The 27,179-nt window shown below is 46.2% G+C and overlaps 1 protein-coding gene across 1 annotated transcript in view; it reads right to left on the reverse strand.

The window, feature by feature from the left end:
• The window catches only part of GRAP2 (GRB2 related adaptor protein 2), a 112,374-nt gene extending 87,741 nt beyond the window's left edge, over positions 1-24,633 (reverse strand). The window contains exon 1 of the mRNA XM_074578433.1: positions 24,180-24,633. The gene's annotated coding sequence lies outside the window, so the exon portion shown is untranslated. The remainder of the gene's footprint in view (positions 1-24,179) is intronic.
• Between the last annotated feature and the right edge of the window lie 2,546 nt (positions 24,634-27,179).

Below are 27,179 nucleotides of genomic sequence, written 5' to 3' on the forward strand. Positions count from 1 at the left end.
AGTATGCTGCGGGCTGGGTAAGTGCTTTCTGGTACGTAGATCAGGCCAACATCAACCCTGGGACTGTGGCAAGGACAGTGGGGCACTCTGTGTGACACATAAGGCTGCGTTGCACTCGGACTTTGTGAGGATGCTTTTTTCTCTAGGTGAATGGCCGATCTGGGAAACAGAAACCAAATCCCTGTTAAAACTGTAGATACTTTTTCTGACAGTATCCCCTATTTAACTCTCATCCTCTTTCCCTAGTCTGATACCCGCCCCAGGCTTCCCTTCCGAAGAGATGGATGTTTCACTGCTCTCCCATGACAGTCCCTCAATCCCACAGCTGTCACCAGTCAGTGGAGCAGCTCCACCTCCCTCAAATTGCCTACTCCACCCCACGGGTTACAAAATTCAGTCTGAAGGAGCCTGTGAAGTGCAGGGCTAGTTCAAGCTTCACCCTTCCAGAAAAGGAGCCACGTAGCGGGCTGCTGTTTACTGCATACTGTCGCTTTTCTCCCTTCCCCTTCCTTGCGATGGCGCCTGAAAGCTGCAGTAGCAGCAACTGCTGCTACCAGTTTTTGCAGTATGAAGTGACTGCTTTTGAACAAAAAGCCGACCTCATAAATGTATTCTTCATGTCAAAAACCTCAGCTTTAGTTTAGACAAGTTTCTAGTCGATAACTTAAACACATTTTTCCTTTGGATAGGGGAAAACACCTCAAAAGCAATCATCAACAGCTACAGAAGCAGCAGATTAAGTGAATTAAAGAAATACATCTTCATATTTGTAAAGCTTCGGTTGAAGCTTCAAATTCATTTTTAAATGGTTTTGTGAAAAAGTATTTCTCAGTATTTTCTCTTTGACAACTAAATACGATTTTCCTACTTTCCCTTTTGACTTCTCATTTGGTGGGCTGGGTCTTGCCGCAGCTTCCCTCCGCGTGCTTTGAGAAAGTTGCATGAGGAAATGCGTGGAATTTTTTCCATCTTCATCTGCAGATTTGAGCGATCCCAAAACAATGTTTTATATAAATCAGCAGCACTGAGAGTGGGGGAAAGAAATCGTATGGCTTTAAAAAAGATCCTTTTAATCTAAAATAAATACAGCGATGGTCAATCCCATACACTACCTGGAGATTTGAGGTTTGGTACCCACCCCAGCATATAGTTGGATATGAGTCCTTGCTCATTTTAAATTAAACTTTTACAATTACTTTTGATACAGTATACAAAGACCTCCCAGAAAAGCATCATGCCAGACTCATTATTTCCTTATTTTTGTTCCCACATCTCCTGCCCCCACTATTGTCTATTTAAACTGGTCAGGCTTTTAAAATTCACTTGTTTAAGTAGGAATCAGGTCGATAAGTATTTGCATCAGATACGTGTTAGCATACCATTAGCAAATACCTGAAGCAAATAACTGCATTCTCATTTCAGAATGACTATTTCTAGCAGAGTTTTTGGTGGTTAAGACATGTACAGTTTTAGGTGAAGAGTCATTTACCTTTACCTTTGTGTCATTTTCCACCACCTCTGTTGATTCTTAAAATCAAGTCTGTATAGAAAGGGTTCAGCATACTTTTCCAGCTACCCAGTTGTCTGCAAAATACAGCTGCATTTAAACCGGGGCTTTGAGGAGCTGTTTTAAATGTGGCTAATTTATTCTATCCTCACTGCTAATGAGGACTCACAAATTAAACTTTCATTTTATGAAAATCTGGTATATTGTTGATTTCCGTTTCTCCCTTATGTGTATTTTAGATTCAACCATCCCCATGGCATCAGCTTCTTTTTGCATCTTTGTCTTGTCTCCTGATTCAGTTGTTCCAGCAGATAAATCATGCTCTCCTTACTTCTGCCACAAGGTCTTCATGTTTGCCTTCACCTCAGGGGTTCTCCTCTTCCATTTCATTCAAAGAGCTCAAGGACAAGGTCCTAACCTCCAGTTCTTCTTGCCAGAAGAGGAAAATTAAGATTCCATTATCCTGAATCTCATTCTAGATAATTCAGGAGATACTGCTGAAAAAGCAAACAGTTTTGATAGCAGAACTTTTCACATTTCCGGTGGGATTTGGAGGAAGTTTCCTCTACAGAACAGTACTTCTGTGCAGTCTTCTGCTGAAGGCCCATTCTTTATGGTTCCTACACTAAAAGGCATGGTCTTGGAGATGAAAAATGCAGTTCTGGGTCTCCAAGGCAATACAGGTTATTATGGTCCAGGAGCTGCAAATTATTAAGAGGCAGGTGGCAATCACGGTTAACACCATTCAGCACCTGGTCAGATTCTGGACAATGCCCTCCAAGCCTTAAGGATGCCTCTAGTTACTTCTAGTTCTCAGAATGACTACAGTAGGCTCCTTTCCAACTTTGTGCCATTATTCTCTCACAATACACGTCACACAGGCCATCAGATTTCATTTAGAGTGTTCAAGTAATTACAATCGGAAACACAGAGCTGTTCAGTTCTCTTGAAAATAAACTTCTCACATCTTGTCCTTTGCACTTTGCCACTACCAAAACTATCAACATGTCCCCATTGTTCAAGAGTTTAATCCTCAAGAACTCGCTGCGTGTACAAGACAAATATTTGTACAGTCACATCTGCCTGGGTGTTACTTAGCTATCTGCACAGCGTTTGCATCTGTGGGTTGTCTATCTTCTATTCCCCTTCTCATAAACAGAAAAGTAGAATCATAGAATCGCTTTGGTTGGAAGAGACCTTTAAGATCAAGTCCAACTGTTAACCTAGCACTGCCAAGCTACCGCTAAACCATGTCCCTCAGCGCTACGTCTACACGTCTTTTAAATACCTCCAAATAGAGATGTCAATTCAGCTAAGCATCAGGATAGTAGCGGGGAAATACATAAAGGGATAGTAAGAAGGATGCCTATGGGCGGCTATAGGAAATAGCAGGCAGGAGGTGGAAGACTTCGGATCAAAAGCTAAAAAGGACCCAAGTGAAATACCTATGAAGAAGTTTATCGCATTAAGAGGGAAACCACTACCCTAAAACTTGGAAATATTCTGTGCAATACAAAAGCTGGTTTATAATGACTCTGAACAAGTCTCTACTTTTCTAAGTGATGGACTTCCTAAAGCATTATTTTACAATTTGTTTTTCAAACCACAGACTAAATAGACTCTGAAGCACTGTGTTTTACAAACTAAAGCCTCACTGTCCTTCTACAGCAATGAGAAATTTTCCTCCTGGCAGCTTGCCAGCATATGTTCTGCATACCCTTGTAAAAGTTGCCAGTTTCTTCCCTGGCTACAAAGGCAAAACAGAATAGACAAAATTTCCATTCTCCTCAGAGTGAACCAGTTGCAAGGGCAGAGGACGGATGCAGGAGTGGTTGCTGACCGCTCCTAGGAACTGTACAGCACCCAGTGAGCTGTGCAACTGAGCCAAGCAGGTTTTGCTACCCTATCTACCACAGCAATGATAAACTAAAGTAAGTCAATGATAACTAAAATAGATGGTTTCACTTAACCCTGCCAGGACAGTCCAGATACATACACGTGTTTTGAACAATCCCGTGAACTACAGGAACAACTCTGCCTTCAAGTTCTTAAGATGTTCTCACTCTTAGACTATCTCCTGAGCAGACACTTACGACATGGCCTGTGTAGAGACTTAGCCAGAACTTAAGGCATCTCCTCAGACAGGTCGCTAAACACATACAAGCAACGTGACCGTCAGTAAAGCAGAATGCATCCACAGGCACAACAGTGTGCCAAACCACCCAGATCCTTCTTTCCATGACAGGGAGTTTGCAGCAGAGGAAGGAATTTAATCCTGCCAGCAAAGGGTGTCACCAATATGATTCATTCAGGCTGGACGGAGGTGAATGGTTGACTCAGAGACCTCTAAAAATACCCATGCACTGAAGAAAACAGAGGTTGTAATTCATACATGACATCCTTCCTTTTAAGCCAATATTTAGCTGATCAACAAGAGGTAGAGGAAATAAGGGTTTCTGTATACTGCCTAGCAGAGGCGGCACAGGAGAGAAATTCTGAACGCTGGATTTTTTTTTTTTTGTGGTAACCTTGTCTGTGGCAAATCTTCACACGTAAAAAGCCCTCCCTGCATTTTAACCACCACTCCAGTATATGTCACTTAATGTAAAAGTCCTCCTTGCAATTCTGCTGAAAGTATATTTCATTCCCTGCTGTTAACTGTCATATAATATTGCTGAGAGACAACTGAATTTAACCTCAGAAATAGCAAAGTTTCAGCTGTGGCTCAAGTACAACGTGTATAGCTGTTTAAGCACTTTAGTTTTTATTAGGAGAAGGGGTATTGATGTGTAACAAAGAACATTGCAGAAACACAGGACCTTTACAGAGAAGACCTTGCCTCCCACTCTCTCAAAATTTTGTATCAGTTTCAACTGCAAAGTGTCCTTTCAGGTAAACAGCTCTTGTATTACATACAGGTGCCAGCTACACTTCATACAACACGACACTCGGCATGCTGTTTTAGATCACCAGTGGACCAATTATACATTATTCCATACCGAATGAATGGCCTCCCTCTCTAAAGGCTGTTCGATATGCCAGTGCAGCCACGGCTTTTGCTGTGCCCCTTCCAAAACAGCCTGGGAGGCAGAGCTGTGGTGCTTCCCTTGCTCCATCCCAGTGCTGCAGCGTCTGCGGACGTTTACCCGCAGCAGCTCTGGGATGGAGCCGTGCCTCCAGGCTCTTCTGCCCAGAGAGCTCGACCTCTGTGGCTGGTGGTGTCTGCCCACACAGCACTGCCTGCTCCCTTGAAAGGCAAAATGGAGCCTTGAATAGAAAGGGAAGAGAGAGAACAAGAAGGGGTTAAATAGATCTACGTGCCGATATGAAGAGAATTGGCTGATGGCGTTGAGGGCGCTGAAGAATACACATGACAATAGCAGAAGTTCATTGATCGGAGAAGCTGAGAACTGGAAATAGGAGTGGATATGCCAATAATAGACTCAGTGTGGATGATTTCAAGTGGCGGTTTAAACACCGTCTGATAAAGGACTAATGGGAGAATAAGTGACCGGTGAGGTTTGTTTGGAAGGCAGCACGCCGAGAGAGGGAGGATGGATGGGCCCTGATCGTCATGCTTCGGTGAAAGAGACAACTGCTGTTAATCAGAAGCTGTCTGGCATCGATGAATATATTAAAATCCACTGTGGGCACATTGCCTTCCTCCTTCCTTCCACCCAGAGGAGTCACTAGAAAGTTTCTGCTGTGGCTGTTGCTAGCGAGTTGTCTAAAGCTTTTTGCATTTATTAGATATGACCCCTATGGAAGGTTTTTCTGCTGAGAATTTGGCATAACCACAAAGGTGCCTGAAATAAATTCAAGTAACCATCATCAAAAGGGCGGGACACGGGGATCTGATCGTGTATAAGAGATGAAGATGAAGAGCAAACAAGCAAGAAGAAGATTACCCTGATATTAGGCCCCTCTCTTCATTCTCAGTTAAGGTAACGAGCCAGTTGTGGTTGCGCAAAAAAACCCACAGACAGCCTGTTCTTCTGCAGCACACACAGTTTTCCCTTTTTCATCTTAAACTACTGGCAAATATTTTTGTTCAACGTTAATCTTTCTCCATGACCCAATTTCCACCTCCTCCACAATTTAGGATATTTTGGCAGATGCCTGTAATTTTTATGAATTAAAGTAAATGTCAGAAGGAAAGCTGCTCCTCCCATCGCTCTCAAAGAGCTGGAAATAAAACCCCGTGTCCAAGGTTATAAAGCTCAACGCTCCATTTTGGAACATTGCTTAGAACAAGTTCACTTCGCAGCTCCACGTTAAAAAACGTTTCCAGAAGAGTTTCTGAATTCCCTCAAAGCCAATCAAAGAACAACACAAGCTATATCCCAATATTGTTTCTACAAAGGCTCTTCCCATAACAGCTTCAGCCTGCACACTCATTTTACCACCAGTCCCTTAATGTTTTATACTTTTTCAGATAGATTTGTAACTGTAGAAGTCTCGAAACAGAATTTTTAAAGGCAAGCTCGTTGCAAGCTGAACTAACTGTACTGGATTGATACCATACTTCAAGACTGGGTAAGGAAAGAAAACTATTTTGTGGTTGGAGGTGCAAAGGTACAGAAAGAGCTGCAACTTGAGACCCGTTCTTAGGAGTCTGATGGGGTAGAGGTGAACTCTCTCTCATCAGCCCTACTTTTTTTCTTTTTCTAGTTACTCCTCCAGGCCAATTACTGCTCCACAAAATGCAAGGAAAATGGCTTTCCCCAACTGGACAAAAGCCTTGTACTCCTTAACTACTTGTCCTCTTAAATGCAGTGGTTTTCTCCCTATGAATACCTTCTGGGATCCATAGGAGCCCTCTTCTGACACCTGCAAATGATTCCCATGGCCTGACTTCAAGACATTTTTGATATGAGGGAGGAGAAAAGACTTAGCAACAGGGAAAAGAGGAAAAGCAAAAAGAGAGAAACGTTTCCCTAGACAGTGTGATGGGTCAGAAAAAACACAGACACAAGCAAGGATTCCAGCTCTGCAACTCATTTGGGGGGGTTACCTTCCCTTCTGTCCCTCAGCATAATATATGCAGCCCTTGATTTGAAGCTCCCAGAGGAACTGACCACTTTGGGATCCCTCAAGACACTATAGCAGGATAAATTATTACAGCAATGAGATATTATCTTATTCTATGTTTCTGTAGCTTCTATGCATTTCAAAGAACAGAGATCACATTTTAAAATGAAATATATAATTTGAAATTCTCATTTAATTGTGTTGGACTACAACTTCTGAAAAAAATCCAGTGAGTCTGCAATACCGAATGAACATTTCTAGTCTCAAGATTAATTATGTTAATGGCCTAAGCAAAGCTAATCTCCTCTAACTCAGACAAATTAGTGTTTCCATGTGGCTCATTAATCCCTGCCTCTTCATCTGAAGAGGCCATGCTTCATAGGACCAATGTATGCAAAAGAATATGCCAGGAATATCTCAGACTGGAAGTGCTGAGAACAGTAGAAGCATTGCCTGATTTTATCTAGACATCTAAGATAGTGTTTTGTGCTCCCTCCACCTCTCATTTAGTGCCCAATGCCCTCCCCCCCTTTAAAGAAGCCTAGGGTATACCACCAAACACCGTGATCCGCTGCAATCCCATTGACAGTAGAATCTGAAATTAAGGAAAAACCATGTATTGCACATTTTGTCAGAGAAAGCTTCTGCCACCTGGACAGAGGAGGAAGGAACCAAAGCTTCTGCAAATCTAATAACCTTGCCACTGACATTCATTCATTAATAATAGTTAAGAATCATATTGCTGACAGACCTTCACGTATGGTTTCAGTAAAACGGGACAACGGAAGGAATTTCTTCCCAGTCCTTTCAGTCTTTCTTCAGAGGTTGGGCCGTCCGGTCCCTGACAGCTCACCCAGGTACAAACTCCCTGAGAAAGGAGCAGCCCCGCACCGAGCTCAAGTTCGTCTCCAAACAACCACTGCCAACGTTTGACTGGTTATAATCCTCAGCTGTCAGTACCAACGCAAGCAATAAGCACGGATCAGTCAAGGTGCTGCTCTGGATGGTGCCAAATTTACAGCATAATGAAGTTACACTTGTGATAATTTTCAGTACTTGTGTATGATCACACACGAAATCCATGACAAAGCATGGAATTCATTTGTTTGTTGTACCAGGCTTCAGGATCTAGCCTGGGTATCACCTCACTTTCCTCATAATCCCTCCTGATTTAAAATGACTTTACTGCTCTCTCAAGGTATTTGATCCCTGAGGCCTGAAATCCTCAGCGTGGGTGCCACTGCTCACAAATCAATTGCTACTGTCACATATGATATTGATTCCTGCAGTGCAGTGCCTAGGAGCAGCAGACGGAAAAATGCCAATTTCAATTACTAAACAAAACAGAAGATTTATTTGCGATTAGATGACAACAGGAAGATTACCACTAGCTACATTCTGGGGAAGAAAAAAAAGAAAAAAAAGAAAAAAGAAATCAAATGTCCTCACTTCTGCAAAAGATACAGAAATCCATAGAGATACTAGATATATCCAGATACAGTATTTCTTTTTCCACTCTGTTGAAATAATTGATACACATACATATAAATATATACACACTTGGTTGCACCACAACAACATATCCCTCTGAATGCAATTCAGACTAATGAGAGAGAGGTGTGACAGGGTTATTTTCCAGTGCATTCTCTTGAACTCCCCGGTGCTATAGAAATTCTGATGAATTTTAACCAGATCCTTTTAGTGCCTTCTGTCATCGTTGTTGTCCAGGCACCTCATTGGCATCATTGAATTTAGCCTGATAAAACACTCCCATGTGGGAAGTATATCTCATAGTAAACACAGGGAGATGAGTGGAGCTGAAAGAGCAGGTCTAGGATGATGTCCCTTCGCAAAGATAAGAACTATGTCTAGATCTCCAAGCCCCTGACATCACCCTCTCTTGAAGGGCAACCCACACCAGGAGAACCACCCTGATTCCTGGCAAAGAACCAAAGAGCAATTTCTCTTTTTTCCCCTGTTTTGGCCACTGCTCCCGCTGACATTTTCTCAGCCCTAGCACTGCCAGCAACAACGACATTCCCTTCAGAGCCCTGTTTCCTGATGCCCAGGCTCAAAGGACCATGTTACATCTTTCATCACACTCACTGCTGCAGTGAAAGGTCAGTGATCAGCCGACCCGTGGTGACAATGCCTCCCCGGAGAGGGTGACAGCAGCAGCACAGAGAAGAGCAAAGCCTCTCTGCATCTGGTCCAGCCAATGCTATCATCATTACTATCTGCAGGTGTGGCACAGGGCTGTTCAACTTCCTATTTAGAGGTGGGCCCATGCCAACCTCATGAAGTTCAACAAGACCAAGTGCAAGGTTCTCCATCTGGGTCGGGGCAATCCCAAGCACCGATATAGGCTGGGCAACAACTGGCTTGAGAGCAGGCCTGAAGAAAAGGACTTTGGGGTGCTGGTGTATGAGAGGCTCAACATGAACCATCAGTGTGCACCAGCAGCCCAGAAAGCCAATCGTATCCTGGGCTGCATTGGGAGAAGCGTGGCCAGCAGGTCGAGGGAGGTGATTCTCCCCCTCTACTCCACTCTCGTGAGACCCCACCTGGAGTACTGTGTCCAATTCCGGAGCCCCTACTACAAGAAAGATATAGATGTGCTGGAACGTGTCCAGAGAAGGGCCACGAGGATGATCAGAGGGCTCGAGCACCTCTCCTATGAGGACAGACTGAGAGAGTTGGGGTTGTTCAGTCTGGAGGAAAGAAGGCTCCGAGGAGACCTTATAGTGGCCTACCAGTATCTTAAGGGGGCCTACAAGAAAGCTGGTGAGGGACTTTTTAGGGTGTCAGGTAATGGTAGGACTAGAGGGAATGGATCAAAACTAGAGATGGGACGATTCAGATTGGACATTAGGAAGAAGTTCTTCACCATGAGGGTGGTGAGACACGGGAACAGGTTGCCCAGAGAGGTGGTGGAAGCCCCATCCCTGGAAGCTTTTAAGGCCAGGCTGGATGGGACTCTGAGCAACCTGATCTAGTGGGAGGTGTCCCTGCCCATGGCAGGGGGGTTGGAACTAGATGATCTTCAAGGTTCCTTCCAACCCTAACAATTCTATGATGCTGTTTCTCCAGGTTCACCTGAACTGCAGCAGGAGACGTGACTGCAGCACACGCAGGCTATCTCCAGTGGAGGTAGCTGTCACAGGCTGCACAGACATTGGGGTGTGTAGCCAGCTAATGCAGAGGTGGCTGTGCCTCCGTGTTCTCGCTGCATATATTTCCTATCTGTGGTTTAATCTACCTAGGGTACATCTACAAAGGTACAGCTTGACTTCCTCATACTGTGTAGAGAAATCTCAGTTATGTTACAGTGAGCAAACTGATGCAGTACGAGGTGGCGATGCAAGGGACACCGGCGACTCACTGACATCAGTGCACCAACCACTTCCACCAGCAGCAACGCGTGGGCAAGAGGCACGAAGAATTGGCAAGCGCAGTCACTGCCAGAGGGGATGTCCTCTTGGCTCTTGACCCGGTGACATCTGCAGTCCCTGACTTTGTCTCTGTGATCTCCTGTTTCATAAGGGGAGGGGGAGACTGTTCCTGCATCTAAACTGCAGTACTGGGATGCAGGTGGGCAAAACAGTGAGATCCACGGAGGTTGCATGGCATTATTCAGGGAAGCAGACCCACTCAATTTTATGTTTTCTCTTCTTCTGGAAGGGGAGGTAGGGAAAGCAAGACAAAACACGCTTCAGCTCTTACTAAGAGAAAGAGTACTCCAGCCAGCTTTCACACAGGTTCTGCTTCAGCTCAGGGCGCGGCTGCAGGGGATGCAATGCAATGCAGGGCAGGGCAGGGCACGATCTGAGGCACAAGAGATACAGAATACAATCTGGACACCCTCATACTTTCCCATCCTCTACACTCCCCGAATCTATGATTCTAACCCTCTCTCTTCAGTTTAGTCAATATATTTCTGGCTAGAAGCTGACGCATAAGAGGAAAAGCAGATTGATTTCCTGCAGTATGGCTTCCTTTTTTAAAATAACATTGCTTTTTTGGACTAGCAACATCAACGAGGTACACCTGTCAATAACACTTATAAAAAACCCAATATTTTCATGCCATTGCAGATCCTGTGCTGGCCCTTGAAGTGCAACATGAGTTCAAGTTATTTCTGAGACTCTTAAAGCACAAGGAACGTTTTCCTGAATGCATTTTGCTGGAAAATTATGTGCGGGACATTACTTTAGAGATCTAGAGAGGTCTGCATTTAGACTTCCAGTTTTCCTTTTAAGACATCACTGATGTTAATCAAGACTGAATCTTACGTGCAGCAGGGATGCTATTTGCAACTGGAATAGGCCAGATACTGTTCCCAGCGGCAACATCAAAAATATTCCCACTACAGCCTTGGTGCAAAGGACAGAGTGAACCTTTGTCTTCTTTAGAGTCACTACCTCAGGTCCAGCTCTGCAAGGGGCAACGGATCCTGCTTTTAGAAGGGTAATTCCCGCCTTTCTGTAGCTTGAAGTGACTTCATTAAAAAAAGCAAAACACAACACAAAACTAAATTGCATTTGCTTATATGTGTTTTGTTGGGGTTTATTCTACTGTATAAGAGTGTCAGGTTCCCAGGTCAGCTGGTGACATTGCAAAGATGCACAGAGCAGGTTAAGAAGGGATGCAGTCTTGCCACAGGGGACCCTGACCCATGGTTTGTGGAGCATGGCAGACAAGTGATAGACTTCAGATGGCTTTGACTAAGACTTTCTGCATTACGTATGCCACAGGCCCAAGGAAGTTCCATCAAGCCCTAGGTCAATCTAACATCTCTGGTGGGACCCCACATCATCCTCCATATTCTTCTGTATCCCTTTACTTCAAAACTGTAGCTTGTAACTAGCTTTAATCTGCAGAAAGGGCAAGTTGAGTTTGCCCTTCTGGAATTACTCATACTTTGGATCACAAAGAATACTTAAAAACACCCCCATTGCCTTCAGATCAGAATATCCAAGTCAAGCAGGCTAACAGAGAAGAGAGTAAGTTCCTTGATTTTGCAGGAATCAGCAAGAGAAGCCCCAGCTGTTGCCTGAGTGAGCAGTTGTAACCTCCACAAGGCAGTAGGTGAATCCTACAAAGTTCATAAAAAATGCAGCAAGAGTTAAAGCAGCAAAAGTTTCTTAAATAAGCACCTCATCTTGCCAGGACTGTTTTGGCATGCTGCAATCAGCAGGAGCACAGATTGGGTCAGAAGGCTATTTCTTGAATGTAAACTCAAACAGCTTGGCTAAGGGAGCTTACAAACTCCACTGGCTTCTTGGGCAGAGCCCATCAGTCCCCTGTCATGGCAGAAGGACTCAGCCAGAGATCACCAAAATCACAGGCTAGGAGAGCACAGAACTAGTTTGGACCCAAGTGGTTCAGCTGGTGGAATTTAACATTGATTATCTGCAAAAGCGCAGTCCAACTGCCAGCTCTCAACCCAAGCAGTGGGGCTTAGCGCATTTTGGGAACCTCAGTCCTTCTTCCACAGCCCAGCACCACCAGCCTGTGGTGCACCTCTTGGATAGGATCTTTAAGTGGGCTTTGTGCTGTCCAGCCTTTACTCTGTAGAAATCCAAGCAGGTGTGGATCAGAAAAGTTAGATAAGTGCTGGATGCTCTGCAAAATTCTACCTTTACAGTCTGCAGCCAGTGAGTATTGCAAAAATTCAAAGAGGCCTTGCCAAATGCTTAAAAAACATTTCCTAATTTGATCCAAAGTTACACTTTATGTCAGCATATCATCAAGGATTCTTGCAGAATCAGAGTTTCTAGGCCAAGTCTCTTTTGAGATAGAGCCTGGGAAAGAAACATTTGCAAAAAGCAAACAGCACAGTTGATATTAGAGTTTCATTCCAACAAAACAGCTTTAAATTGCCAGAAATATGGTTTCTTGGCCACACATCACACAAACAAACAATCAAGAGAATGGACTTTGTTACCAAGGGAATTTAGAAGGCTTCAAAACTGGATACAAAGCTAGTTAAAATCATTACCCCATAGACATTGCCAATTCTCCATGCTGTATGCGCATGTACGCAAGTTGTGTAGTCACAGGGGCTAACTCGCTGAAGGAAAGTATAAGAAAATATTCCACTTCTGGAGAAATGTTTACTTCAGAGGCACAATATGTTCTCCTGACAAGGCGGGGTTATACTATATATGATTAGGAGTCTCCTTAAACCAAAATTTGGATATTGCAGCTCTTATAAAAATTGGTCTCTGACAACACCAGAGTTATTTAATAGCACTTGGCATAGTAGTAGCACACACAGTATCAGCAAGAGTGTGACAGTCATTGCTAAATAATCTGTATAGCTTTATCAATGAGCAAACATTGCAGATGCACGGGCAGAGAAATCTTTATACAACATGCTTCACATATGTGAGCGTGAATAATATTTTCAAATCCTCTTTCTCTCACCTGTGTCATCTCTTTGTAAGACGGACCTGCCCAATATTGGTGGAAAACCCTTTTACTACGGGAAAAGGCTCCTTTTCTGATAAGCTTTACTTTTAACAGGGTGAGCAATCCTCATTCATAGCACAGTCTGCACTTGTCCCCATCTATACAAGTTTAACTGTTAGACAGGAATTGAACAGTATGTTTTAAGGAGCTGCCACTTTCAAGGTCATATGGCTTCAAGCAAAGTCCATTAGGGAGCCATTTGCAAGGCTGAGTGAATCGGGATTCTTGCCTAAAGACCTGCACATTATCTGTTTGACATACATGCGTTGGCAGGTTCAAGACATACATGATATAGAGGCAAAGTAATCCACTCTTTGCTTTCTAATGTCACTGGGAAACGCTTCATTTAGTGAGACTTGAATCTATTTCTTTTAGCCTAAGGACAACCTGAAGCCAGTGCCTACCTTAGAAGATTAGGATTTATTTTCTGGGACAACGTAGCAAGTATCCTCAGTTCACAGAATCTTCCTGGTAATGACCAGACTTGCTGTAGACCATAGCACTTCGCATTGACAAAACTGATGTTTGCATTGGGAGCCTTGAAGAAGCACTAAGAAGCAAATCACCCGCCTGACCTACAGCTAACCACAAATTAAGAAAAGGTAAAGGGACGTGAAGAAGGATACCGTTCGGTGAAAGACACAGCTTTTCAACAAAAAGGCTCGCTTTCTTAGTAATAACCCTTCTTGGGTGAGTATCATGGGTTGGGATTTAGACTGGGTGAAGATGATGCATTTAGATGTTGTGTTGTTGGGTTGGGTGTTTTTTGGTTTGTTTGGGTTTTGTTGGTTGTTTGCTGGGTTTTTATTAAACTTCAGGCATTACAGGGAAGACTGAAAGCATTCTGCCATGGGTTAAGAGATGCCCTAGTCTGACCTTTACAACCTGACAATTCACTAAGCTGCGTCAAAAAATGAGTCATAATATTTTCAAACGGAAGCTCTCAGTGGCTGTTTCATAGCACCAGTCATCTGACAGCGAGCTGCCCTTGGATCATCACAGGAGATATATTGGCCCATCATTGGCTTAGAGAGCAGTGCCTTAGAATACACCAGAGGTTTATACCTGACCTACCTGGGCAAGTCAGCCAATGCCCTTACACAGAAGATCAATAGCCCTTGGAAATATTACGTTTTCACATTGGAAGACACACTGATCCTATTTGTGTGGTCAGCTGAGCTCACTCAGGGGTGGAATAAGGCAGGAAAAACTCCACCATGATGGCTGGGTGTGTGTCTGAGCCCACTCCTACCAAGCCGTACCGGGAGTCCCGGCACTGCGCTCCCTGGTGCTACCAGCATGGGGAAGCCTCTCTGGCTCAGGCCCCCAAACCGTAATAAAAGGCAGTGCCTGCTTGAGTCCAGAGAGTGAAATGTTTCTGTATTTGTGGGAAGCATTACCCACAGGGAGCATAATCTGCCCACCAGGTGTGCAGTGTCACAGGAGCAAGGGCAATGTTCTTCTGTGTGTCCACCAGCCAAGCAGCACTGTCCGCCCCATATTCAGGAGCTCCCATCTCAAGGGGGTACTGCATGCTACTATGCAGACAATGGTTCTCTAAGCAAAATGAAAAATTCAGTTTCTCCTTTGCCTCGCCCTGCTAGCCTCCTCGCCCCCTCCCTCAGTAATGCAGCAGGACACTCTTTGAAGGCCAGGTGCTTCTTGACAATCCGTGACATGATTTACATCTCCATGGCACATTTCACACTAATGGACGCCAAAGGACACTTCAAACCATCTTTCCTAGAGAAAGTCTTATACCTGAGTTATGATAAAACACTGCAGCATTTAAGTATCGCACAGTAGCCTTATGACAAGGAGCAAAGATGAGTATCAAAGGTAGCTACAAGGGGAATTTTTGTGGGGTGAATGCAGTTTCTCACATTGGTTCTGGTCAGAACATCAGAACCAATATCATCCCCGTGCTTAGAAAGTATGACATGGAGGTCTTAGTATCTACAAGTTTTTATATCTCAGGAGATAGAGTGTTCTGGAACCAAAATCATACAGTGAAACTGGAATTAGTAATAAATCAAAAAGAAATGAGTTCCACTTACTGGGTCAGTCCTTACCACGACCTGTCATAACCTATGGCTTCCCTTCAGCACTCTCTCATCAGGCTCATAATGACTTATGATGAGCTCCCAACCCAGCTCAAGGCAACATGTCTGGATGCAGAGGGCTAATGCTCTGCCGATGTACACTGACAAGATGCCACTGAAGTTGATGAAGCGGTATCAATTCACAACAGCTGAGGATATGTCACATAAGGTAATCAGACTTTAAAAGAAATGCGATGGCAAGAGTCCTAAACATTTTCAAAACGCTGCTGTCAGAACAAATCTCAGAGTACAAAACCCTTCTTTGAGAAGTCCTTAGAGACCCAGATGGGTTGCTGGTTTATTTTATCCTGCCTGGAACACTGTGCACCCATCTCTTCTCCTTTCCAGTTATTATTATTCCTGTACCCTAAAAGCCCCAGTGACAGGAGTCTCTGGTATCACGTCAGCCCCAAAGCTTGACTTAAAATTGGCCAAATAATTTCCTGCGCTTTCTGTCTCCCCCTGCCTTGGTTGCTAAAACTTTAGCTTAAAACATTTATTTTCCATTATTTCTGTGAAATAGGGAGTTTCAAAAGAGATGGAAAAACAACCTGTAAGAGGCAATTAATAAAATATGCCAGCACTCCCAAAATTGTTCAGAACACTTCATTCAACAAAGCGTTGAGACAGAACAACAGCAAAGTTGCTAAATACAAAGTGACAAAGTAAAACCCAGGGAAAGGCAAAATAACAACCTGCATTTCTTAACATCTTTTATCCAAAGTGCTTTGCAGACATATATGCATATTATATAGGGATCATTCATCTAACTCTGAAATATAGCTGGCTTCACATCAGAACTAAGTTACATAACAGCACGTAATAAAACTATATAGCGGAGTCAGAGAGAGGAAAATGAAGAGTAACTGTTCTAGTTGAACTGCAGAACAAATGCCAAGTCAGCAGAATACTACTTTCTCTGGGTGAAATTCAGTGGAACGCTGAGGATTGCATTCAAACTCGTGTGGGAGATGTCACAGCATCACTAACGACTAGGCCTTTGGGTTTACCTCTTAATGAAAGTACAGGACCTCCAGCAGCAAAATGCCTCTACCACAATGCTAGAGAGGGCCCAGGTGTTACCCAGCGAGTCATCACCACTCATTTCTGAATCACCTGCGTTTCCTCAAAGGTCTCCCAGCTGAGTATGAATCAGTGAAGCCCACCCAGTGATCAAGAGCCAGTATGGTCATAACCCTGGCACTAAAACTGCTTCTAACATTTCTGTTAGGCCGGGATCAGTTGGTATGGTTTCTGAGAGAGGTCAGTCAGGCCACAGGATTTGGTTGCTTACTCTAAAGACTGTGGTTGACACCATGATGAAAATGAAGTCCCCCATATGCCAGTGTGATTGCATGGAGCAGGGAGGAATTCTGTTTCTGGCTGTGGACCACACACACTAGCTAGTTAAGGGGCATGATCCCCCCCTAGCTACCGGAGCTTGGAGATTTGCATAGAATTTGCTGGCAGGCCACCACGCTCATCCAGGAACTACAACTTTAATCATTATTATTCATATAGAAACTCACTGTTGCATTCTACATCACAGAGTGCATGTTACAGGCAGGAACTCTGCTGTTAGGTGGCTCTTCATTTTCCTCCTTGCCTGTGAGCGCCCAGCTCTCACTTGTTTGCATCATAACACATTTTACATATTCAAATGACCAGCATTTTATTCAGAAATTTCTGGTGATGGATGCCTGGGGGAGTCAGCTCTCCTCAAAAGCCTTAATTCTCGTTGTTTGCTGTTTCAAACCTCAAAGTGCATGAAGTTGCAATTGGTTCACGCTTGGAAGCTTTCCTTTGCAAGTATAAAGGCTAGAAACACCAATGTAATGCCATCTTTGATACTGCAGAGCCTAAACCTGTTCCTCAGACCAAGGATAATACACCTGCAACAGGGATTTCCTTTCTTTGTCTTACAATACATGGCACTTCTCAATGGTCCGTCACGGCACTGGAATCAGAACTTCTCTTGCAGGTAGTCCCATGCCTCTTTATGCTTCCAGCAGGCTTGGAAGGTGTCAGAAACACAGGAGAGTAGAAATGCAAAGTGTAATTCACCCTTCCTCCCAAATGGCCAGGCAAGCCAGTCTGTGTCCTTTTCCCAGAGAGAGCTGCATAAAAATCTTTAGAGGTGAGAAGCAAATGGGGTACCTGGGCTGGTGTTTTGTCCAAAAAACGGGATCATGACACTCATGGCTGATAAGAAACTGCTGCTGTCTCAGAGCGAGGTGTATCCTCCTGCTGAAGCAATATCACTTTCTGACACCTTCATCTCTGTCCTTGCCTCCTCCAACCTCACAGCACAATTACTAGAAGGCTGCAGGCAAACTTGTCCCTCTTTTCTTTACACAGTCTGTTTCTTTTCCTCATTCACACACATATATCAATAGAGTGACTGTTTTCTGTGGTTAAAATGATATCCCCAGACATTTTAGACCTGTAGCCAAAGCAGATATGCCTAGTCTGAATTCACCTTTGAAGAATAAATAGGAACATGGAAAGGTATTGGAATCAAAGCTATCACAATCAAAGACTGGAAATCTCCAGCTATGTCTTGAGAGACTTGATCTGGAGATAAGAGAGCCCTTCCAATTTAAGGAAGAAAAAGGAGAGTATTGAGCAACTACTGCGTGACTCCTTCACCCCCGAGTCCTCCTATAATTTCTCATCTCCATGTGGCTTTTTTGTTCCTAAAAGCCGCCTCTTTCCAAGCCCTTTACTGTGGCATACGAGCCTGAACACATAAAATACCTCCCCAAACCAGGGAGCTTACTGGGACAGACCCGAGTCAGTCAGTCAGCACCAGCTGATAAGGAATAATTCAATACAGTCTATTCTGCAGTCTCTGGCCCTGGGACACTAATCCAGAGGCTAATAAAGCAGTAATCCCTTGCTGATCTGCAGGCTCCGTTTCCCCTGCTCAGCCCCACGTCATTACTCTCGCCACCCTCAATCTCCCTTCCCTACCTCAATCTCCCTTCCCTCCCTGTTCCCCCACCTTGCACCACCCTTGCTGATGCGACTTCGTTATAGCTGCCTTTCAGGACCCACCTAACGGAGCCGTTCATATTGAGTTATTTCAGCCTCACCTCCTGAATTATTGCTATCCCAAAGCACAGGCTCTTTTGTTTGCTTTTTGAGCTGGTGGGGTCGAGCCTGTCTCAGAAATGCCCCCCAGTGCCCCAGCACAGGAGCTGCTTCTGGTTCCCAGGGAGCTGCTGCGAGATGGTATGGGAGAACCACCACCTCTGAAAAGGGTTTCTCCCCCGCCTCCCCAGGGACGCCAACCTGCCCCGGGAGAGGAGACGTACAAACGAGCCGACGGGAGGTCCTGGTTACAACATGACAGCCCCCATTTACTCTGCCAGCTGCTCATTCATCTGGAACGGGAAGCCGTAAGTCACACCATGGATCAGCCAACCCTCCGGTTCACTTAATCTTCCTATAAACATCGTTGGCAGCCACAAGTAAGGACGGAGCAAGGGAAGGAGACGTGTACCTCCTCAGCAAAGCATAGGGCTGCTGGCCCAGGCCAAGCCCCTCTCCATTTTGGTCTCTCTGCGGCCACCATCAGATGCTACAAGAGAAGGTAAATGATGGAGAAGCACTGATCTTCTGTGTTAGTCTTATCGTGCTCCTAATAAATAGAAACTGGCTGAGGAACTCAAGCATAAAGGTTAGCATGCTATCAATAAATATTATTATTCTGAAACCTCTGGATTTTCTCAGTCCCTTCTCATGTCCAGCCCAAATGCACCTTTCAGAGATCCTGCTTTTGGTGCTGCTCTGGGGCAGGGAGTTAGTTTTGCAGTGTTCTTTCACTTAGCAATGATCTGGACCTTAGTTCCAAGTTTGCCATCTTTTAATTTAATCAGTCGTCCTTTGAATAAGGCACTGTATTTTAGGCATCCCAAAGAGGCTGATATAGGGAGAGCTGAAGTGCTGTTTCTCTCCCACCTTTGAAAAAGCACTCCTGTGGCCCACCACGAGAGTTCACCCCGAGACACGAGAGCCAAAGAGAAAAGAAAAAAGGCAGCTTAAGAGCGTACAGGAAAAGAGATATCAAATGCTCCCAACACCCATCAACTTGTAAGCACAATATACTTGCTTTCAGCAGGTGTCTGAGGATGTGGAACACTTTTACTAACAATGAGTATAAGGGTTGCAGGGTACGTTACTGTGTAGGCTGTCAAGCAGTCCTGAGCTCTCTCCCTTAATTTAGGGGATAAGAAAGGCTTCTCACCTTCCACGTGGATTTAACTTTACTCCAGTTTTCGAAAACAAAGCAGCACTTCAGAGATCTGCGTGCTTCAAATCACAAATAGATTCAGGAAACACAATAGAGCCACCGCGGTCTCCTCAGTTGGTAAAGTGCTACTTAAAGAGGACTAAGAAGCTGACTACAGTCCTCACTTTCCATCTGTCCCTCCTGCATCCCCTTCATCCTCCCCACTCTCCAGATGTCGGGGAAAATGGATGCGTTACAAAGATCAACAGGTTGGGGTGTTTCAGCTACTTTCCTGCTGGCTAAGAAGGAATAGAAACACAAAAGCAAGTACACAAGCCATAAGCACCAGGACTGCCTTAAAGATGTGCGAGACATCTCTCATACCACGTCCACAGTACCTACGTATAAAAATAACAGCAACAATAAAACCCTGTCTCTAAAAAGCCTCCGTCCCTCGGTGAGGCTTTTCAGAGACGTCCATTAGGGGTCACTAACACCCAGTCACAGCAGGAGCCCGGCCCCTGCAGATGAAATCCCAGACACCAGACCTCCAGCCAAAAAAACCTTCACACCCAACCAAGGAGGCGCACCGAACTGAAAACACACACCCTTCTTCACCCTATTGAACGTGAGAAGAAAACCTTAGTGGGGAAAATGTAGCTTAAGAAAAATAGATGCGTGTGCCTTTGCCACAGGTTTGAAGGAGGCAGCCTGGGGAGCCCACCAGCTGCAGGGGCGACCAAACCTTCCCTCGTAGAGATCAGAGCAGCCTCATCCAGCAGCACACTCAGAAGTCATGACTTCTTAGACAAAAAGCAAAGATTTAGGCAGGCAAGCTATGCCCTAAGCATTAAAACTGCCAGGCCATTCAGGGTTTGATTTCAGCTGCCAAGAGAGAAGCTGCAGAAAAGAAACGAGCTGCCAGCCAGGGTGTGGGAACTGGACGCTGCTTCTGCTGCCCTCAGAGAGCCCCGTCCCTGCTGCGCCCACCCACCCGCCCACCCTCCATCCCTCCCTGCAGGGGGAACGATCCCACCACAGCCTCTGTGACACCAGGAGAGAACAACTGTGCTGTGACACTGCGATACAAATGCAGCAGCGTCTGCCCATCCTCGCTGAGGACCCACTGCGGCTCTCAACCCAAGCCCGTCCCCCCGCCATCCCATGAGGGTAAGGACACAACACATCCCTGCTGGCCCAGAGCTCAGTCTAGAAGGAATCTCGGTGACTTAGGTCAACCTAGGAGCATAGGCATCTGACATAAAGGGACATCACAACATCTCGTGGCTCTTGGGGAAAAAACAAAATAAAAATGCCAAAACGCCCTCCCTCCCCACCAGGTTGCCACCAATTTGCTGTGCTCTGTGGCTGATAACCTGCCTATAAACACTGCAATTACATTGGAGCCCAAAGCAGGTGGGCAATTCACCAGCCAGCTGCATCCCTCCCACACACCACTGTTCCCTTCTGTCCCGTAATGAGGAGAATTTGCCACCTCTCATTTCCCTGCCAAGCACACAGGACCCTCATGGCTCCATCCACAGAGCTCCTGGCTACCTGTTGGCCCTCCAGGTGACACAATGGCACTCTTGTGGACAGAACACAAGGGCTGCAATGGAGCCATGGTACTGCATCAATGTCTGAGGATGTAAAAGTCAGGCTGCGACCTCTTCTGACCCCATTGCCCACTTCTCCCTCGGAGAGGCCAAGCCTGTGATGGCAGTCCCTCCGCATGGCCACCTTGCATCTGTCCAACCGCGCCTGCCCTGGTAGTCGCTTCTGTCCTTAAGCACCCGACTAGCTCATTTGAGATTACGGTCACAGGCACAGCATACGTTTGCTGCATCCCTGTCTATATGCTCTTTACAAACCCCCTGGCAGCAAGAGGATGCAGCGCACGGAGGCAGCAGGGGGCCGGAGAGAGGGGAAGGATATTTGAGTGCTGACTGGGCTGTCCTCCTGATGAAGGACAATGACAAGCCAGGATTCATCGTCCGCAGCTGCTCCCTTTTAACTGCTTATGATGAATATTTACAGAAGGGGAAGTGGTGGGGGGGGGCGGGGGAGAAATCATGAAATTATCTGTTATTTTTTTGCAGCAGGTTTTCTTCCAGAGAAGAGGCCAGTCTGACAGCCACCCTGGCTGCCTCCAGCCCTCTGTTTATACTCAGCTGGCAGAGGCACCGAGGGTTTCTATGTACACACACATCTCGCCCACCTCAGTACTGACCTGCAGAAGGCTAAGGGAGGAGATCAGAGAAGTCAGAGGCTGACGAAGACACTGCTCAGTGCTGTATTGATTTTTCTGACCCTGCACCAGCAGATCCAAACTGAAGCCCAAAGCTGTTAGACAGACCACTCCCAAATCTCAGCCCGGTGTTGATGATTTGGTAGGCTGGGCTGGACCCACAGCATAACTGAGCCTGAGAGGCTTAATACCTCCCCTCTAAGGATTGCTACCATCTGACACTTCACTTACTACCAGCCAACCTGCTGCATTAACCAGACTCCCCAGGGGTCATGCAATAAATCTGTCTTTACTTCACTTTCACCTTCACCCCAGGCATTGGCTGCAAGAGGGACCACAGCTTGGTAAGCCTCAGCTCATAGATGACATGTGGCACAGCTGAAGCAGGACTCAGCTAGAAGGGATGCTCAGGAGAAAGAGCCATTTATTTTCCCACCTCAGGAAAGGGAGACAAAAATGTGAGCAAGTTTGTTCCACACCTTCCCTTCTGTCTGAGCTGCGTGTCCCCCTTGCACAGCTCTTTATTCTTTCTTGCTTTGTCAGGTTTTGCACACAGAAGCGTGTTCTTGATCTCCAGGCTACGTTTGCCGACACTTTGAAACAGTCCTCAAGGGGAAAGCTGGGCAGCCTGCTCTGCTGAGCCCTGTGTTTTGGAGAAGATGTAGGTGAGTTTACTTTGTTGAGCAGTCCCACGTGGGCAGCAGGGAGCAGGCCATTTGTTCTGCCCCCAGTGCCTGCCACGATATTTGGGGTTTGGAAGGAAGACAGGCTCCTGCCGGAGGAGCAGGTAAAGCAGCTGCTCTGTTACTTCAGCGCTCCCCAGCTTCTGAGCTAGAAAAGCCTCAGGCCCAAGGATATCTTCTCTCCCGTGAGAGGGTGGCAACAACTCTCCAACAGGCTGAAATACAGCTCCTTCATGCTCCCACCCTTACCTCAAGGCTGAAAAGCAACTCCCCTTGCTCTCTAGTCACCACTGGGCATCGCCCATCTGTTTTTTCCACCTTCTTCCCCAGCTGTGGAGTCCTCTATGAGCACAGACGTTTTGTGCAGCCACTGATGGATTTTGATGGTTGTGGGTGGGAGGGTGGCTGAGCATGAAGAGGACTCTGCTCAGAGGCTCAGTGGCTTGGAAGAGTTTTCCTCAAGGGGAGATTGCGGTAAAAGCCCAGGATGGTCCCTGTCAGCCAGCTTGTTTGCCTTGCTCCTGTCCAAGTGAGCGGGAGAGAGCACTGTCTGCTTGCATTAAAGGGGTTGCACTGCTGATAAGCTGCAAGCAGGCAAAGAGTTCACTCGGGGAAAAACACAAAGCGTGGCAGGGCAGGAGAGACTCTTTTAAAACACTTTTGTCTTTTGATAATCACAGTAATAAGACCTCTGGTAGAAAAATCTATACCTAATAAAAATTTAACAAGTCCAAGGAGATATTCAAGGCTACTGAGACCCACTGGTGAGAACCTGAGACTTACTCACCAGCCCTCAATATGTAAATTTGCAGCGTACCTGAGAGAAGAACATGACCCAAAGCTCCACAGAGTTACAAAAGCATTGCTGCTAGGAGGATCAGATGAAAATTTTTTAATCTGGCGGTGGTAGCAACCACTGACTGTTCTTTCAGGAGGAAAAGGAGGAAAGAGGCAGTTCAGCTATTTTGGAAGAGGCAATTGCAAAAAAACTGCCTGAATCAGTCTTGCAATCACCAAGACTAGTTAGCCTGACTTTCCATGGAAAGCGGTTCCACCAGGAGCTTAAAGCAAATGGGGGGAGGGTAGTTTTGATGAAGGGGTGCAGAGAAAGGCAGGGGCAGCAGGACGGGAGAGGCAGGTGGGAAGCCAGGGAAGCACTTCCTGCACAACACAGAGCAGGCTGAGGGACTGCTCCACTTGGGCTTTTGGGCAGCTGTGTTCAGGGAGACCTTATATCTGTTCCTTGCCAATAAAGAAAGCTGTACCAAGGGCAGGCTTTCTTCCACTATCAGTTACTCATCAACCCCTGCACCCCTGGGCTAGTTGCTCGGGTCTGGAGGCGTCACCGGCTGCTGGAAGGATGTTGGGACATGCTGCCCCTCCTCCTGCAGCAAGCACCACAAAGCTAAACCCCAGCAAAGGGGGAGGCTGGCGGCACAACTCAGGGTACAGGGGAGATGGAGCTGCCACTCGTGCTCAGCATCTCCAGCTCCAAGTCCAGGGCACACAGGATCACAAACACAGATCAACAAATACATAAAGAGTAGCCACAAGGTTTTACTCTGGGCCCCACCAGCCCAGGCATCCCCACCTCTAAACACCGCTAAGGCCATTAACGGGCACAGAGATGCACGCAGGGGATCTGTCCCCTCCCACCCCACTAAAAAACAGTCCCAGCACAGCAATCCCCTTGGCCTGGTCACACACACGTATTGCTGGGGGAAAAAAACCCCAAACCTTACTACTTCTGCTTGAGCACCCATCCCTGAGCTACTCAGAGAATACCATAGGCAGTACAACAGTGCTTTGCAGCCCCAGCAATAGCAGGAGGCAGACGCAGGACCAGGAGACTGCCAGCCCCATCGCCACCCCCACCGCGCAGGCAGACATACAAACTTACCTTTCACTCCTCCCTTCACTAACTGTCTTATCGCCATAGCAACTGTAATCCTAGGTCATGCGGCTAGGAAAAAATAAAAAAAATAAATAAATATACAGCACAAATGAAGATATACACTATCGCCAAACACAGCCTCGGTGGTAGAATCTAATTTTCATTAGAGACGTAACAGTGGTTTTGCATAATTATACATACATTAATGCCCAACATGCTCGTCTTCAGTTAAAATTCATGAATTCAGTTCTAAATAAAAAGCCTTGCTCATTGCAGGTTAATTTTGATTTTTTTTTTTTATAAAGGAGAAAATATTTCTAAATCTCAAGTCATACTTGCACAGCTTTTTCTTAATCCTAAGATTAATAGGGAGAGGAAAACGCAAAGATTAAGGCAGCTTTCAAGTAGAAATATGCTATAAAACATAACGGGAAACTTTGCTACTTTTACAATATGAGGAGTGAGAATGAGCAATAAAAAAATTGGCCAGATGCTGGAGCATACCTGGAATTGAGACCCAAAGGAAAGCATCTTGTGACCTTTCCCTTTGGTGCTTGCGGTGAAAGCGATGCAGCAGCATTATACCGAGAAGCAACGAGCTGCTGCGAGTGACTGAGCACAGGTTTGGCTGGCACCAGAATTTACTACATCGCTTGAGGTCAGCGCTTACAAGCGGAGGTTTGTTTACTCTGATGGCACAGATACGAGATAGCAGCACTAAGGGACAGCCCCAGCCAAGAAAGCCCTGTAAAGCAAAGAATCTCTTCCTCTCTGTCCTTCCTTTTTTTTTATTTGCTCCTACTACCTTCAGGTTCCTTCATTACCTGCTAAATGCAAATGACCTGAACCTGGTACCCTATTCCTCTCTTCGTTGCCAAGTTTCCAGGTGGGCCTTGTCTGAATGATGAGGAGCCCTTGGTGCTGGTTGCACACCGCCTTCCCTGGTCCTGCGTGTGGGGCAAGTGCCTGAAGGGTGGTTATTGTCACTTCAGACAGCAGGGACCTGGGTACGTAGGGGCTTTGGGACATCACAGCGAGCTCTCGCATTGCAAGCAAGCACGCACCTTTAAGGATGTTCACAAAACCCTGACTTGGTGCGTGCTGGGCTTGATATTAAAATAAATGTGGCTTCCTTAGGAGGTGCCTCTTCTTTAGCTGTCTTGACATCCTAGCCAGGGAATAAAGGGAAAAGCTGCTACCTGGGTTTGTCTGCACAGAGGCTTATTTAATTCCTCACTTACAGAAAAGGCCAGGACGACTGGGACAAAAGGGAGAGGAGGGCTGGGCTTGAGGGAAGGGTTTGAGGCCGGAGAAGGGGTGGAGGAAGGAAAAAAGAGAGAGATGGCAAAATGAATGGAAAGGCAGAAGAAGAGATGGAGAAAGGTCTGTCCTAAACAGCAATGGCAATCTCTCGTGGCTGTCAGTCTCCAGCTCCTCTCCTCTCTGCACTGTCATTAGCGCACAGTGGGAGGCTGAGCACAAAGCTGAGATGGCGCAGGGGGAAAAAGCTCCCTTCTCACCCACGTTTCTGGAGAAGGGAGAGGGAATCCACCACCACTGTGTCCAAGCCCAAGTCCACCCTGGAGAGGATGTTTCTCATCCTCCCCTTTGCAGCAGGGAGCCCCGGCTGACATGGACTTTTGGCAGGCATGCACGGTCCAAGTGTGGCCCCTTCACACCACCATATGAGCACCTTCTGCCCCTGCCCATGTGCCTGAGCCCTAGAAATCCATGAGGAAAAGAGAAATAACAGCTTGGTTCAGATGCAGCTGGTCATGGACACCTCTGGCTTGCTTGTGCTCCCTTTGTTCTCCCTTCTCAAGTGGTGGCCCAGACAGAAAAGATGCTTTTTAGGTAGGGCCTGACAGAGGGTCCTGCTGGGCAGGAGCTGGGTGCAAAATGCAGGGAAGACCCACTTTCTCTCCAACTGCTTCCTCCTCCTGCTTGTCCTTCAGACTGGCCCCTTGGCTGGGAAGCAGAAGGTTGAAAATCATAGAATCATAGAACCATAGAATGTGTTGGGTTGGAAGGGACCTTTAAAGGTCATCTAGTCCAACCCCCCTGCAGTAAGCAGGGTCATCTTCAACTAGATCAGGTTGCTCAGAGCCTCATCAAGCCTGGCCTTGAATGTCTCCAGGGATGGGGCCTCCACCACCTCTCTGAGCAAACAATTCCAAAATAAGTTTGTATTTTGTAGCCCATGCTTGGCAAAGCCAGCTCTTCCATAACTGTGCTGTATAGCTGACCTGCATACACAAAGCAACCCTGACCTCCCTAGACCATGCATGCTGGTGAGACGCAGAGTGTTGCAGACTGAACTGTAGGTATGTGAGGGCTGTTTTCCCAGGGTTGCCCACTGCCTAAGAAGGTTACCCAGCCCCCCTGCCTGAACAGAGAGCAGTGGAATTCCTAAAACCTCCAGATAAACAGGTAAAGTGTTCAAATGCCTCTGAGATAATATTTACGGGTGGTAACAGGACAGGCATCAAGATACAGTGGTTGCACATGGAAGGAAAGCTGTCAGTCCTAGTGTTAACTCCCTGTTGCTAAACTGGAGAGAAGGTTCAAAATTTTCTCTGGGCTGGTGGAGGAAACAAAACCAGCAGCTCCTCTGATCTTTGTGTTATCTGCAGTTACCACCTCTGATGGCCACAAAAAAGTGGATCGGCCACAAAAAGGGGAAATGAGACACAGGGGGACTTCAGATGGAGGAATGGAGAGGCAAGGAGTAAGACAGATGTGAGACATGTCTATGTGGCCATCGGTGTTAGAATTGCAGCAGGTGAGGTTGCCCCCAAGTGACTTTCATTTCGTGCCAGCCCGGACACAGGGAGCAGTGAAACTATCCTGGCACAGACCTGTGCTGGTCCTGAGTCCCACGTGCACTTGAGGAGATCATGCTGAAGCCTTCTCCTTCCGCCCCTTCACAAAGGAGTGCCCGGAGTACCTGTGTTGAAGCAAGCTTGAGTTTGTGTCCGCAGGCCCGTGGGCTGAGTGCAGCCCTGC

Source organism: Larus michahellis, chromosome 1 (assembly GCF_964199755.1).
Source record: "Larus michahellis chromosome 1, bLarMic1.1, whole genome shotgun sequence".
Classification (NCBI taxonomy): Eukaryota; Metazoa; Chordata; class Aves; order Charadriiformes; family Laridae; genus Larus; species Larus michahellis.